We start from the raw sequence: 15,588 nt of genomic DNA, 5'->3' as shown, positions 1-15,588 counted from the left end.
AAATTCTGCAAACTGCTGTGGAGGCCCTACATGTTGTGAGGTACCAATATGATAAAGGGAATCACCATGGGGATTTGAATGGGGCTGAGTGTATATGTACAGTGAGATGATGAAGGTGTAGTATAGGGGATGCATCATTTGCTGTAGAGACTGTGATAGCTCAAAGAAATGATGGGTGTGGTAGTTGAAGTAGGCATCAGAGCAGGTGTGCCACAGTGGAAACACTTATGCAAGGTTCATGATGAATATGCAACGGGATACCAAGGTGTTGCTGGAGATTTAAAAATTCAATACAGTGGCAGGTGGCTGTGCTGAAGCATATTTGATAAATAGAACATACGCTAGAACAAAAATGTTGAAACTGCTATTATGTACTTGATGAAAAAGAAATTAAGAAAGAGTTTAAAAAACAGAAAACAATCACTGTGAAGGGCAGCGATTAATGAGAGCAAGAGGCATTTTAGAATCACTACTTCATAATAAACAAAGACATGGTAAAAAATTCAAATGTAAGAAACAATTAATTGTAAAACAATAATTATGACACCCTACCTAACACCGCCATTGCTAATCATGCCCTAACTTTGTTAATGATATACTGATATATACTGCTAGTGTATATTTGCTGCTAATCGTAACTTTCATCGATTGCCTTAACCCTAACCCACTGCTGCAGACATCATGCCATGTTGCCTTGATACTACCAAAACCAGCATTCTGTGTTAACACAAGATACACTGACAAAGGCTAACACCTACATTATAATACATACCCATAATCTAACACACTGCCAATATACCTATCCGACAATGTTTAATGTCCAGCTTTCAAATACACTGGATACATTACATCCTATTCATACTGAAGATACAATTTGATTGCTACTCGTATTTACAAAAAAAAGAACTGTCACACCATACCATCGATATATAAATATTTTACACAAGCCGACTACCTCACACGACGCTAACACATCCTGCTGGAACAACTTCATTAATGCTAACACTTACTAACTATATACTGATTGTCATATTCTGCACTAGCATTTGATAACCAATGCTAACCCACTTGATGTTCTTCTATAGTAACCAAATTCCACCTCCAGGCTTGGAGATGACATGATAGAACTCATATGTAACCATGTCCAATGATAACTGGTTGTGAAGCGACTAGTATGTATGCAGTGGTGATGGGGGATAGGTGGCTACAGCAGGGGATGATAGGGAAGTTAATGGCAGAGGATGATAACGTAATGTTGTACCGAACTAGCAGAAATGGGAATGACTAGTGTTGGTTAAAATGTGTATTTGCAGCAGAAACTGTAATGAAATATGTACAGGGACCAATATGCCTTGGGGGCATCACATAGATGGTTTAATCATTGTAAGTCCACTGAGTACTCTAATTACTAAGTAAATTTATCATCTAAACAATGGGATCAACAGATAACAAAAGAACTAATTAAATTTCATTATGAAATAACTAAGTACTTCAACTACGAAATAGCTAACAACCAGCTAATTACTTAACTATCTAGCTAACAACTTACTTAATTAATGGTTAACAGTTTACTTAATTAACAGCTAACAATATCTAATTAACTAATCAGTAAAAGTTACATTGAAACTCAATAGAAATCATAATGCAAATCAGTTTAATAATCAGTAAAAAGAAAATCCCGTTAAACTCAGAAATAACAACAAGCCTAGTTAATGAAACTTAGTCAGCGATGCTCAACAACAGCTAAAGAACCTACCTGACGAGCTGGTCCCCGCTTAATCTCAAATGACTGGTTGCAGGGGTTGTGAAATCAACTAAACTTTCAGATGCAAGCAGTGCTGGAGCCACTTGCTATGAATCAAGTGGGCTTTGTTCTGGTCAATGATGAAGCTTGCTGGGCTCGACCATCTAAATTATGTCCAAGCTCTGCTTCACTGCGGTGTGAAGGGAGGGAAGGTGGTGTTTATGCATAGGCAGCGAGCCGTTGACAGTATGATATGTGATGGGCGCGGTAATCAAATTCACAAATCCTGATACATACAATTCATGAAAAGCATCAAATGTTGGGCAAGTGAATGGATACAGATGCAACGTGGGTGTGCTTATGTACAGATGATGAACAGTATAAATTGCAGGAAAGTATTCTAACAATCAAATACATGATGTGGGCTAAATGACAGGAGGATGACTATTGATAAAGTATATATCAACTTTTTCAACTTCATAAAAGAAATAAATAAGACATTTTCTGAGTTTAAAGGAACGAAACCAGGACACTGTTACAGAAGAGCAGATGGCCAATGTTTGCTTGAGATGGAAAATACTCGCGAGAATGCAGGAATCCAATTCTCAAGGTCGAAATTGAATATGCTCCAGACTGACGCTGTACATTTTGGGATCACTCTTATTCAAGAGAATGAACTCATAGTGACCAAACCCAGTAGTTTGAAAAATTCAGATATCTTTCCCACATCTGATGGTTTAGATGATCCGTTCTAAATCTCCGTCCATAGTTATTAACCAATGTTGAACCAACTTTGAGTCCATCTCAAATTGATATACCGACACTTAGGTAGAGAGTAACTTCAACAGCTTCAAGCACGGATCACCCAGCAGCCATAGTTTAGACATTCATCCAGCACAACCAAACCATGAATATCAATCGACAAGTGAAAAGCAGAGCACTCAATAGACAGAAGAATATCACTTCCTAAAACAATGCCTTCATCAATCTTGGTTTTCTCAGAAACCCATTTTGCGAACCATCTATTATAAAATAATATAAAATATTCAAGCCATCAACAGAAAATGTAAGCCCCAGATCACAAACCAAGCTTAGAAAGGAACCAGAAGAGATCATAGGTATCACTCAGTCTCTTAAGAAGTAGTAGATTATGCTGAAAATATGTTGTATGTGACATTGCAAGTTAATTACCTATTCCCAAACATGTGGCGAGCTGGTAGGCAGAGGAAGTTGGAAGCTCATCAGCTACGCACGATACCTTCTGCAAAGTGCCTTCCCTAATGACAACTGACTGGCCTTGATAGCAGTGGATCAATGGATTTTAGTATAGGATTCTTGGTGAGTTACTAATATCATAACTGTCAACTAGCAGGATCATTATTATCATCACCATATTCTTCTCTTCGTTTCTTTCCAAGCAGTAACAACATCTTAACTTTGAATTAATATTGGAACAAACGAATAGCAACAGGAGATAACAAAAAAGAAATAAAACAGACCACCTAAAGAAGAGATGCAGGGAACAATGAATGCTATCCAAACAAAAACTTATGATGATCGGATATCAACAAAGATGCCTATAACGTAACTTATGATGATCGGATGTATCCGATATATATACACGATGTGTCCAAAGATATCCAAACGAAAGGGAAATCTAGCAAAAACGATATCATGCTATATTGAACTACATAATAAGCACAGAAGAGGTAAAAAAAAAAGGTGAACTAATGATGTTTAAAAAGAAAGAATGGACAGGATGCCAAATACACCCATAATGAAGACATCGGCTAAACTACTCAGCTAAAAAAAAAAAAATGTAACCATGAATGGAAGTGATCACAACGAACCCATACACCCACGCCATGTTACAGAAATTAAAGAGGGGAATAATAAAAAAAAAGGAAGCAATAAAATGAGAAAAACAGAAAAGAAAGAGAAAAAAAAAAAGAACAGAAAATGCAAACAGAAAGTCGTGAGAATAAAGCAGGAAAATCAAGTTTGGAACAAATATTTCATCGAAAAACTGAGGAAACTTGATAAACACAGAAAGAATTTATTGGAATAAACATTCCATTGATTGTAGCAAATGGAGGATTCGAACCTGCTGTATGCAGGACGATCCTGTCATTAGTGCTCTTATAAGAAAATGGAAAAAAAGAAATGAAGAAGAACAACGGAAATCATGACGAAGGAACACTGAAAATAAAGGGGAAATGATGTTTTTAAAAAAAAAAGGTGGAAAAGAGAGAAAAATGGTTACTTACCTCTAATGGGTTATGAGATTGAATGATTGTTTTTTAGCCGTCGTTTCACAGAAATCAGGTAATCGAAGAAGAGGAGGTGATATCTTTTGATCAATGCTTGCTAGACGATGGATTTTCAGTCGATCAAAGGGAAAAACACAGGGAAAAAGAGGAAACAGGGGAAAGAGGAGGAAGGAAAGGAGCGGGAAAAATTTCAAGGGAGAAGCGTCGAGGATTTAACATGGAGGGGTGAAGCGCGGATGGGTTAAGGAGAGACCCGCGTGATCTTTTTTAAAGGGGAAGATTCGAGAGGGTGGTCGGTTAGAGATCGACGGGAGAGGTAGGAGAAGGCGGGTGGTTCCACGATGGGTGGTTCGGAGGGGTGCGATGGGGAAGAGGGTTTCAGTGGATGGCTCGTGAAGGGAAGCCGAGAGGGGAAAAGAGAAAGAAAAGGGTTTGGAAGAGGGTTTTCCAGAGAGGTTTTGTGAAGGCTGAGAGAGAGAGCGACCCTATCAAAAGAAAAAAACCGAATTAGGGTTTTTATTTTCAAGCTTGTCTTTCTACTTTATAACATTTCCAAAACGAGGTTCTTTTATAAGATTTTTTTCAAAAAAAAAGATAGACTTAAATAAAAGATGATTTTCAAAAGGTGGTTCTAAAAGCTTATTATTATATATATATTTTTTGTATTTTCTTTGTGTTTTTCTGATTTTTGTATTTTTGACAAAAAGACTTTAAAACTAGGGAAAATGAGAGATTAAAGACTATTTTTGGATTTTTTTTTTTTTAAATATTTACAAAAGAGGGGTTTTCTAAGAATTTTAACGTTGTTCTTTTGAAAATTCTTCAGAAAATGGGTTAGAAATGAAAGATTGGGTCTGGTTTCCAACAAATCTGAGAAATGAATGGAAATTTTATCAAAAATTTGACCTGATTATTTAAAAGATGGACCCAGGGGCAAAGAAGGAATTTTTGGATTTTTGGATTTTTGGAAAATTTGGGGTGTTCACAAGGGTCTTATTATAAAACATGATTATATAGCTTTATGAGTTTCATTTAACCAAAAATTGGTTATGTAGGGGGGATTACTGGAATTTATGGGGGCACTATCTCTAATTAGTGGTGAATTAAATTTAATCTTATGGAACACCTATAAATGAAGACCATGGTTATGGCAGCTCATATGATAGAGCATTTTGTGCTCAGTAAGAGGATTGTGGAGAGCACCACGGTTAGAGATTGACTTAAATAGCTCAATTGAGAGAACATGTGTCACTACAAGAAAATATGTTATTAGCGACGGAAATTAGCGACGAAATTATTTCGTCGCTAGTTAGCGACGGTTTACCGAGCGAAACACATCCGTCGCTATAATCGCTGAAATTTACGAAAATAGTGATGAACTATATCCCGTCGCATAATCCGTCGCTAATTAGCGGTGGATTTTACGATGGAATACTTGGTCGTAACGGACGCAGCGTTTGGCGACGGTGTTTGCGACAGACAATTTACCGTCGCGACGTAGCGACGGACTTGGCGATGGAATATATTCCGTCGCCATTTACTTGTTTTTGATTTACGGCGGCTTAGCGACGGAATGTGAACACCCCAAATTTTTCAAAATGTTGTAAATATCCCCTTTTTGCCCTTTTTCCCCATTCTTTGGGTAATTGAGTCGGTTTTAAAACTAAATTCCATTTTGTTTCTCAAATTTTGTTGAAATTAAATTCATTTTACATATCTGACTCAATTTCGGATCCGGATCTACATCAAAATCAAAATCTGAGCTTCATTATCCAATTTTAAATCAAATTCTCAAAATTATCAAAAATAACTTTTTGAAAAACCCAGACACTTCGTCCGGTATCCGTTTGGATCCATCGTATTATAGTCCTCAAATCGAGGTTTAAAACTCGAATATTTTCTCAAAACTTGGATCCAAAAACCCATTCTTCTGAAGAAATTTCCCCAAAATGGTCTGAAATTCTCAGAAAAATACTCTTGTAAATATTTCTCAGAAAAATACAAAAAATTAGTGTTTAATCTTTGTTTTCGTGTAAAAAACTTAGATTTTGTTCCAAAAATACAAAAAAATGGAAAAATCATGCAAAAAAACCAAAGAAATTAGGAAAAACTACGTGTTTTTTTAAGATTTTTGCTGAAAAACTCACCTTTAACCATCTTTTTAGAAAAACTTGAAAAGGAGGCCTTTTTTTGAAAAAAACTAATTTTCGAGGTTTAAAGGTCGAGTTAGGGTTTTGAAAACCCTAACTCGCCTTCCTCCCTCAGCCACACTCCCCTCATCGCGAGTTCCATAGAGATGGCCCCAACACCGTCGATGGCCAACGGCCTCACAGGCCTTTCGTTCCCTCCGAACCCTCCATCTCTAACGAAAGTCCTTCTGGAGCCTTCTCCTTCGTCTTTAAAAGGAGAGGTCATTCCACACATTGGGGGGAGGACTCTGATCATCCGTGGTGGACACCCATTCTTCATCCCATGGTACCGAGTTTGTCTGCTAAGCCATTATCAATATCATCTGAGGTTCTCTTTTGTTTTTCCATTGACCACTCTTCTGAAGGGGTCATCTGCAAACATTACCCATCGGTCTTCTGGGGAGAGAAGCAAGACCTACCATTGGGGATCATCCATTCTTTTGAGCGACATCCATTGCATCCACTCTCTGGCAGCAATTCTCTTTGAGCAACATCTATTCTCCGCCTCTCGTCTCCACGATCCAAGGACCCCAATCCAGAAGCATCAGCCTCGGTAATTATCCCCTTAATCTCTCATTTTTCTCTTTTTCTTAGTTTTCTTGTTTTAACCCCATCAATGCACTACGGGTGAAAAGGGGGTTGCTCATGTCAACTTCAGTCTACCCCTGTGCGATATTAATGGAGCAATTCTTGTTCCAACATCTCTTTCTGCATCTTTAGTTTATTTTTTTTTTAGGATTCAGACTATCAGATCCAATAATCTGATAGGATTCATCTGAATCCCGGTCTAAACCTTTCATTGATTCTCGACTTTATTTGCATTTTTTTTTTATCTTCTTATGAATTTCGGTTTCCCCATTTATATCATGTAATCTCAGTTTCCCCTTTCTTGCCCTCGTTAGCCACTGTATTTTGATTTTTCTTGGCATTGTGATTTCTGATAATTTGATTGTTAACATTATATCGACCATTGCATCATACTTATCTCCGCACCATTAAATTGCTAATCTGCAAGCTTTCTAGCTTCAGATCAACGATAATGGCACATTTCATCTTGGTTTTCTTTTCCCTGGTTTTTCTTCTCCTTTCTTCTTTTACTCTTTACTTATTAAAAGCAACATTGTAACGTCGATTTGTTCAAAAAAAAAAAAATGATCTATAGATATCAATGGAATGGGAAGTTCCAACATTTTGCTTTCAATTTTACGAGTCATCTTATTAAATTTTGTTGATCTGTGTAAATGCAGATCTCTTCATATCCGGCACTCTTTCTGTAATTCACAACATTGTTTCCTTTTAGTTATTTTCTTTCTTTCTCATGTCACTCTTAACTGTGCCCTCTTACATTCCTTCAGTTGGAGATCTGGAATTGTTGATCCATCGTGGTAATTTGCGTTTTCTCAGTTTGCAGTTCTATTGAAGGGCGATTCAAATTTATTAATTCATTTTCTTTACAAGTTGTTTTCCTCATGAGGCCCTGTCACTCCATTTGATTGACCATGTTTTCTCTTGTCACTCATGATGCAATGTCAGTATCATTTCTGCCTTTACGATTCTAGCATTCCATTAGCTCTCTGAAGCCCCACTACACGTCAAGCTTAATAGCGTTTATACCACGGCATCATCTCCATCCGTGGTGCTTCTACCTCCCCTGTTTATCATTTGCGTTCACGAGGTCTGGACTCTTAAAGAAGGTCACGCAAATGGTGATCTCAAGTCAGGGTGGAAGACAAGGAAGGCTTCTGGAAAGATGAGCATTTGAGCGTATTCACATCAGATTCAATAGTGAAAATGGCCAAATGTATGTAAATAAAAGAAAGTCAAAGTGATCTCGGAGGATCTGGATTCCAAGGAAATCTTGAGCAATTGGTCCAGGAGATATCAATGTTCAGTTAACTCTCATATCCCAATATCGTGTAGTATGGCAGTCATCCAGGATTATACTTCACAAATTTTTCCTGGGTTTGCTCACCTACATAGCAAGAATACTATGTACAGGGATATTGGGATTATGCTTCACAAGCGTCGGTTTGTTGGGTTAATTTTGCAGATATTTGCGGGGAAAGGCATTTTTTTTTATTAGAAATCTGCTCATGTTGATTTTATATGGTGACTGATTCCGTTTGTTTTCATGTGAGCAGCCTGGTAAAAGTGTTGTGCTCCAAGCATATCGTGTTCTGAAGGTAAATTTCCATTCCTTCTGTTATTATATTTGAAAATGGAAGTTGCTGAAAGCTTAATTGGTTGGACTATATATCAATGGGCTGCACTTCATTTCATCTTTGGCATCAGTCATCCTTGCCCCTTTCTTTTTATTAGATCTGTGAGCATTGGATATTGTATAAAGCGTCATGTCATGTTTATATTTCAACAGCCAGAGGTTCTGATAAAAAAAAAAAAAAAGAAGTAGAAATATTTGAAATCTGTGGGAATATGGAAACCGTCATCTGCTGACCTGTACCTTCATTTTAAGGAAAATGCTCAAAATATTGAAATCATATATTCAGGAGCTTGCAGACTCTGTAAATAATGCTGGTTATTTGGCAGTCACTCCATTGGTCTCTTACAGTGCCATGTGGTCCCTGCTTCATTTGTTCTTTTTTTTTTGTTTTGTGTGTGTGTTGTTGAATTCACCATGATTAAGGAGGCTGTAAAAGATCAGGAGAGATTCAAAATCGGAAATTGAATTCGACAATCGGAAGATTGAAGGTGTTGTGAAACTGAAGAAAGGGCGACCTCTTCTCAGTTTGGTTTCCTGTTACTTTCATGTAGTTATAGTGATACAATATAAGTCCTGACAATAAGACCAATTTGAAGCAGACGCTGGAAATGACTCCTAAATTGCATTGTGAATTTAGCCATCAATCATCCAGAGTGATAACCAGAATATACACCCCTGTTGCTTCATGGGGAGTGTGTGTTATGGGGATGAGCAGAACCCTCTTCCATCCCAGCAAGTTCTTCTTAGAGATTCAAGGGTTTTCTAACATCGACTGCATCTACAATATCGTTATTTTCAAATGCCTAAACACTTAAGGCTGTACATGGGCATCCCTTTGGTTATTTATTTATTTATTTTTTTTTTTTTTCTACATCTACAGCAACTCCCTGAGTTGCTGTAGTTCTGCATTTACTCTAATGATTCTACTGATGGCCGTAGATCATCTTCAATCCCATAGCAAGAGCAGTTGGCTGTGCTTGGTAAGTACATGGCCATTCACCCTAACGTTCATCTTTTATTTATTTATTTATTTTTTTTATTTTTTTGGGGGGGTCTGCTTCATTTCGATTTCTGGTTCATATAGGATTCCCTATGTTGCATCATATTCAATTTACCTATCAAGTGCTCCCTGGTGTCGCACTTATTTCTCTCATTATAGTTAGTTATTCATCATATTTGAGGATTCTTCAGTTCAACCTTCTGTCTCCATTTGATCTCCAACATACATTCAGATTTTAATGTTTTACATGGTCCATTACCATCGGTATTTGGCATTATCCTCCCTCCTTTCATGTCATCTGCTGTAAATGTAACAACAGCACCTCGCTGTTGCCAAAAACATCCATGACCTCTTCCCTGCTGGTGCATTATGTATTGCTTTCTTCCTACCATTTCCTGTCTGGTTATGTCTTGCATCTTGTCATAGGAGTCCATGATAGGTCATCTTTTGCCTCACATTTATTGACATGTTCTCGTTTCACTGTATATTGTCTACATATACATACATGCCACTAGGCTTCCCTTAGCTTAGGTACCACCCAAGTACCTTCCCTTTGTAGTTTAGGTTTTGCATGTATGTTTTCCAATCAATCTAAAGTTTATCACTCCAGTTATGTATATGTATATTTCTAGATTAGCCTAAGTAGACCACTCAAGTTTTTTTTGTATATACCTCTCCTATTCTACACAAATATCATCCTTAGGCACAATCGTGTATTGTGAGTTTGATATGATATTTTTTTTTTTTTAGTTTTTACTCATATCTTGTATCTTCGTTACCTTGTGCTAATTCCTTTTTTTTGCAGGAAATATGTGGAAGATATCATTGCCTGGGATTGTAAAATTGGATTTTGCATGTTGTAACAACTAGACTTGAATGAAAATTTACATTTCCTGCTTTAGGTAGAATGAATGAGCATTATAAAATGCCATGAATTGCTTATCTCATGCATTTGTCCTTTATTTCTCAAATTCTCATAATGGTGAAACATGAATGGCACGTGCACCATTTCGTAAGAGGTAATTGATACTAAGTTGACGATCCATATCAATGGCCATAGTCAGGGTGTGGACAAAACTTAGCATTTTTATCTTTTACGAAATAACACGGGATCCACACTGGATCCATTTTCGAAATTCATCATATTTCCTTAAATATTTTCTCCTTTTATTAGAATTTAACGTAAAATTGACTCAAAATATATACCAATGGCCATAGTCAGGGTATATTGAGAGTTAATTTCATTTTAAATTCTATAAAAGCACCAAATGTATTTTATTCTTCTCTTGAATTTAAATATAGATTATTATATAATACATTCAATGACCATAGTCAAGGATGTATTGTATCTTCAATCTTATTTTAATTCATCTAAAGAATGAAATAGCTTTTCAAAAATCCAATTTCAAATTCTTCAAATCCATTTATCATTCAGGATAGAACTGCATCATGTTTTCAAAAATTCCTTTTTCAAAACTCCAAGTGATGTAAATATCTCCTTCAATCAATCTTCAATTCTTGCAAAATTCAACTCGTCTTTTCATCTCTAATTCTATTTCATTTCCAATCTCAAAGTTCAATTTAAACTTTGAGATTTCAAAATTCATTTTATATTCAAAAACTCTAACCAAATTCAAAGTTCAATTTAACCTTGAGATTCTTTTCATTTTCTAAAGTTCCCAATTCAAAACTTTGAATTCAAAATCCAATTTCACTTTGAAATTCATTTGTATATTCTAGATTCAATTTCTAAAAATTCATTTTTCAAGTTCAAATTAAACTTGGAAGTTCTTGATTCATCTTCTGAATTTAAACTCCAAATCCATTTTAGGATCCAGTATTCAACACTCATATTGGATCTCAGACTTCGGATCCAATTCCTCTTTAGGATCCAGAATCCAATTTCGCATTGGATCTCAGACTTCAGATCCAAATCCATCTTAGGATCTAGAACCCAATTCTACATTTGGATCTCAGACTTCAGATCCATTCCATTTTAGGATCCAGAACCCAAGTCCATCTTGATTTCTAAATCTCGGATCCCATTTTGCCTAGGATCCGAAATCCAACTCCAATTCTAGATTTCAATTTCATTTTCGGATCTAATCTGAATCTTTTAAATCCATTTCAATTTCATTTTCAGATCTAAATGCCATTTTTCCAGTCCATTCCAATTTCAAATTTCAAAAATCTAAATTCAATTCCGTCTCAGGTATTCATTTTTCTTTCTTAAATTCAAGTTCAAATTCAAAGTTCATTTCCAACTTTGAAATTTCATTTCCTTTCATTTTCAAAAGCTTCAAATCATTCTTTCTCAAAATCAAGATCTATCCTTCCAACCCTGATTTACTCCAAAGACTTAGAACTTCTCTGATCTATCTCAAAGTTCTAAAGTTAAATTCAGACATTTCTTCACTTCCTTATCAAGTTCATCTCAGAAACACTTGGAAATTTTCACAACATTCTTTTCAAAAGGAGCATACATCCTCGCATTGCACAAGCATGATTCTTTGTGCATTTAGAGTTAGGATAAATTCTTAGATTATATTTAGGCAAAGCAAAAGGCATAGATTCGATCCTTGGTTCGATTACCCCTGGTAAAGGCGCCAGGAACGGTCGAACCTCGTACCGACGAGCGAATCCCGTCTCTCCATTTTCCCGCAATATTTTCAAAAACGGAGGCGAGTTAAAATTCTAAATGTTTTCAAATTTAGGTCAAGTGAGACCGCGCAAAAGAATTCCTCTTCTCTCTTTCTTTCTTTCTTTCTTTTCTCTTCTCTTTCTCTTTTCTTTCTTTTTCTCCCTCCAAAAAGGAGGAAAATAGGGGTTAGAAAAGGAAAAGAGAAGGAAGAAAAAAAAAAAACCAACGAGAGAGGAAAAATTTTGCGATGATCACAGGTTTGGCGACCGTGATGGGACCCGTCTTCGTCCGGTTGAATCTATGCCTTTGCTTTGCTTTAATATTTTCTAAGTCTTTATTCTAACATATGTCAGCTACATTTTTTCATGCAAACCTTAGGAGCCCAAACTCTATCCTAAGCTGACATTATTTTGCATATAGGATCTAAGTATGGTTTGGTAGGACCATATTGAGGAGATTATTCCATGCTCACATTAGACTCAGGTTTTAATACAACTCTCCTCAATTTTAGGGATTGAATGCAAACAATGTATGCAAGTGTATGCTTCTTCTCATTTAAAACCTATCTCTTTAGGACTTGCATTAGAGCCTTCTGGTTTTATCTGCATGTGATCATGTTTTTGAAAACCTCCCTACCTGTATTTGTCCCGGTCTTCACGTTGCTGGGCTGTCTCACTGAACCATAGTTTGGGAGAGAGCCTCACAACTGGACCACTTATTTGGGTTCGCGCCCCCCTATCACGTACCTAAGGGCCATAGTCCGAGGTATATCGGTAGGTGCTCAAGGATGTTGGGAAGCCATTACCTTAGAACCGGAGAAATATTTCTATGCCACGTACCTCGAGCTTCGGCTTGGGTATATCGGCATACCTTGATTGGAATCAGATGATCTGAACCATAGAGTTAGGATTAAGGTCCTACAAGCCATTTCAAATATTGCATTTAGAGTCAGCCTTTAGGGAGTGCGGTGTGCGCATCTTTGTTTGAGCAGCTCTGATTATGCGATGTTTCCTTATATCCTCCTATATATCAAACCTTTTTTTTAGATCCTGGGTGTATTATTCAAAATTTCCCTTATTTTTAAAAACCCCAGGTGTATACTTTTCCTTTTACCTACGCTCTTTCCTCTTTTGTATGTCAGAATTTTCTTAAAAACCCTGGAAAAGTCTTTTTCCCAAATCCCTTGATCTTTCAAAAATTTCCAGGATTTTGTGTCTATCCTCTTCTATCATCAAAGTCTGTCCTTAAGTCTTGCGGTCTATCTAAATTCTCTCCTTCTTTTTTGCCTCAGTATCATCTCGATGGCGTCCGAATCTCCCGATGCTATCTTTCCCAGGGACCATATCTTCTATCAAGTAAGGGATGGAACCCCAGATCATCGGGTTATCCAGTCTCGTACCTTCTTCCCTCGGTGGTACTATTCCTGGTTCGCCACCTTCTCGCATATGTTCCCAGACCATTTGGATGACTGTGGATTGGAGATGGCATCAGCAGTGGGCAAGCGAACCATCAACGACAGTCTGATTCAGGCCATGGCAGAACGGTGGAATCCACGTACCTGCACATTCTGGTTTCCTTGGGGAGAAATGACTCTGCTAATGGACGAATTCAGCGATATTATGGGATTGCCAGAGCCAGCTGGTCAGCCAGAGGATCCGATCGAGCAGCAGTTCCTAATCAACGTCAAGGGGATAGATGTTCGAGAAGCATTAGCCAGAGCTACAGGGAGCAGATCTTGGCCTCTCACTGAGATCAACGGAAGTCAGTTCATCGACCTGTTTGGACTCTATCGCAAGTATGGAGCCTACGAGGAAATTGACACTCTGTCTCGAGCAGCGAAAGAAAGAATTCAGCATGCCATGGTCCTATGCACAGTGGGACTAGCGTTCTTTCAGGATGGTCAGAATTTTATCGATGTCAGAGTCGCCCAACTCTTCCGAAGATGGGGGAGCAAGCAGACCCGTCAGCTTTCAGTATCCATGGCAGCTCTAGCCTTTCTCTACAGAGGCTTAGCTCGTTTCGCCCTCGAAGAAACCATTTTGGTGGAAGGATGCACGTATGCCTTGCAGTCGTGGTTCCTACGACACGTGCCGTCAAAAGCCAGCTCTTTCAGATTCAGCAGTAAGCAGCCAAAGTCAGCCATTCAGTACCGAGCTTTGATCGAAAAACTGCATCAGGAGGAGATCATTTGGGACTTCTTCGACAGAAAAGAGACAGTTCCTCGATACACTTATGCTCGTAACATACGCTACAGATTGCTTGGTCCTTTCTTCTGTGTCGACTATCAGCCAGAGAGATGTCTCAGACAGTTCTCGCAGCGGCAGGTTCGAGCCAACATTCGCTTCCCAACCGGCAGCATGCCAGAATTCGATCTACAGTCGGATCAGTGGTCTGGGGCATACCATGTAGCCAAATACACTTGGGACTCCTTCATTCCTTTGTCAATATTCCCTGGACCCAATGTATCTTCTGAATATCGGGAATGGTGGCGAATTGTGTGCCCACCTTCTCTTTGTATTTGAATTTGTCATCAATAAAATGCAACTTTTTGTTCTGTTAAAAAGCTCTTTTTGCCAAATGATTCTTTTATATCTCATCCCTAATAATGAGACGTTTCCTTCTGTTTCTTCTGTAAATATCTCTTATCATGATAGACAACCTCGCCTAGGTAATAAGGCGCATTTTTCCTCGTTATCACAGAATGGTAACGCAATTATCGCAAGCTTTGTGATGACCCGATCCCTGGTGATGGGATAATCTGTCTAATTGTCTATCAAATCCCTTCGTTCTCGTCTTTTTCTCAAAGATTGTGATTTCAAAAAAGATCTTTCGTGCTCTAACCATTCCCTTATTCTGCAGAAATCATTGGCATTGTCAAAATGGTCGTAACAAGGGCAGGAAAAGAAACAGTTCCTCAACACAGCGACAGCGAGGCTGAAGGGATAGATTCTCCCAAATCAGTCAGAGGACAAAATCAGAATCAAACAAATGATATCGATCCAGCCATGTATAATCTGTTTAAAAGAATGATGACCAAAATGATGGCTGAACAGGCCGAGGCCAGTCAGAAAGAAGCTGTTCCAAAAAGCAAGCCGAAGAAGAAGGCCGTGAAGAAGCCAGTCAGGATTGTTAGGAAGCAAGTATAGCCCGAGACCACTTCTGAAGAAACAGAATCAGTTGAGGAATCAGAAGAAGAAGAGCAGTTTGTCTATCAGAATCCTCCACCGCAGTTTGCAAAGACCACTGCAGAGCCCGAATCAATCAACAAGCCCGTTCCAACTAATGACCCGATGCAGGAACAAATGAAAGAAATGAATCGGGCTATCAAGGATATTCAGGCCAAAAGCAAGGGCAAACAGACCTACTCCGGTGAAGATTTTTACCATGGCCTGGACGGGGATGACAATCTCGAGAATCTCCCTCGAAAGTTCCTTAAATTCGATGGAACTAGTAACCCCAAGGCTCATTTGGCCACCTTTTATGCCGAGTGCGGCCGATTCAGAAAGGATAATCGGGCGTTATT

The sequence above is a fragment of the Nuphar pumila genome, chromosome 13, assembly GCF_984573655.1.
Source record: "Nuphar pumila chromosome 13, dmNupPumi1.hap1.1, whole genome shotgun sequence".
NCBI lineage: Eukaryota > Viridiplantae > Streptophyta > Magnoliopsida > Nymphaeales > Nymphaeaceae > Nuphar > Nuphar pumila.
Note: the sequence above shows the minus strand (reverse complement) of the source record.